Below are 1,512 nucleotides of genomic sequence, written 5' to 3' on the forward strand. Positions count from 1 at the left end.
ATATTTAATACAAAAGTACTTCCAAGTAAAATTCAATTCAATGCAATTCAGTATATTTTTAATGCACTTCAAATAAGCATGTTGGGAATACAAATGTATTATAAACATACTACTTGAATTTCAAGTATATTTTTAACACACGTCTTTTCCACCTGGGTTGCTCTTGCTCCAGACTCCATTGAACTGTGTTATAGAAGTAATGCAGATTTTATCCCATTACCTCTTAATCACTTTCCTTTGACAAGTATGCTCCTTTTTAGTGAAGGGTGTGTGTGATCGTGCCTTCTTTCAGACTGCAAGAGAAAGAAAACGGCAGTTGAAAATCACAAACCCATGTCGTGATGTGATTTTTCGTGACACATTTTTGTGGGCACATTTCTGAGAACAGCTCTTCTTGCCCCTTTCTTGTTGTGACACACTGAAATCTTGATAAGGAGAAGTAGAACGATACACAGACAACGCATCACAGCACACAGCCTCAACAAGAGTAAGTCTAAAAACATACATTAACTTTACAATAAATACATTTGTTGGAATAATTAAAGGTGATGACCAAATTACAATATTTTTGGATTGTGTTTGTATGTCACTTTCTGTCATTTTGTTCGTTGCCGTATTCCATCATTCTGTCCATTACTGTTTTTGTGAGGATCTTGTGCACCGAACTACCAACATTTTTAACACAAGAGACCAGAACATCATGTGTCGCGTCTGAACCTTAGAACATGACTTTAGCACTAACATTTGTATCCAAATTTATGAGTGGACTTACCTAAACTGGTATTTTCAGATCTTTTCCATATGAGTGTTAAAATATATAAATAATGTTCTAAAATAAAAATTGTCATCATTTATTTACTCATGTCATTCAAATCCTGTTTATAGTCAAAACAGTAATATTGTAAAAAAAATACAATGAAAAACAGCATTTTTAAAATAGGTTTTTGTAGCATTATACTGTAAATCCCTAGTGAAAAAATAGTATACTTAAGCATAATTTGTTCGTATGTACTTTAGTATAACTAAATGTATTTGTGGCACACTATAAATTGGTATACTTAAAGTCTGTTAAATTGGAACACCTAATTTTGTACTAAATGCATTTTAGTGTGCCAAAGCAGTGCTTACGTACAACTAAAGTTGTAATAAATATACTTGTTTGTGCTAAAGTGGAACTATTCCAAGTACACTTAAGTACACTTTAAATATCCACTCTTGTATTTAAGTTTTGAAATGCAGAATTCACTCAGCATAAACTTCAAATGTATTTTGCTGACATTACAATTACACTTTAAGAGTGTTAAACGTGTATTAATATTATACTAATTAATAATTTACTTTTAGTAACTTTAAAACGCACTGCAATGGCATTCAAAGTAAATTTGAAGTGTGCTAATAACATCATTATTGTGTGATTTTAATGCAAATAATGAATCTTTATAAATTATGGCACAGTTTTACAATTCGTCTTTTACTAACATTCCCAGCTACCTCACTCACCCGGAGAACATC

Source organism: Sinocyclocheilus rhinocerous, unplaced genomic scaffold, assembly GCF_001515625.1.
Source record: "Sinocyclocheilus rhinocerous isolate Xijiao unplaced genomic scaffold, SAMN03320098_v1.1 scaffold4340, whole genome shotgun sequence".
NCBI classification, from domain to species: Eukaryota; Metazoa; Chordata; class Actinopteri; order Cypriniformes; family Cyprinidae; genus Sinocyclocheilus; species Sinocyclocheilus rhinocerous.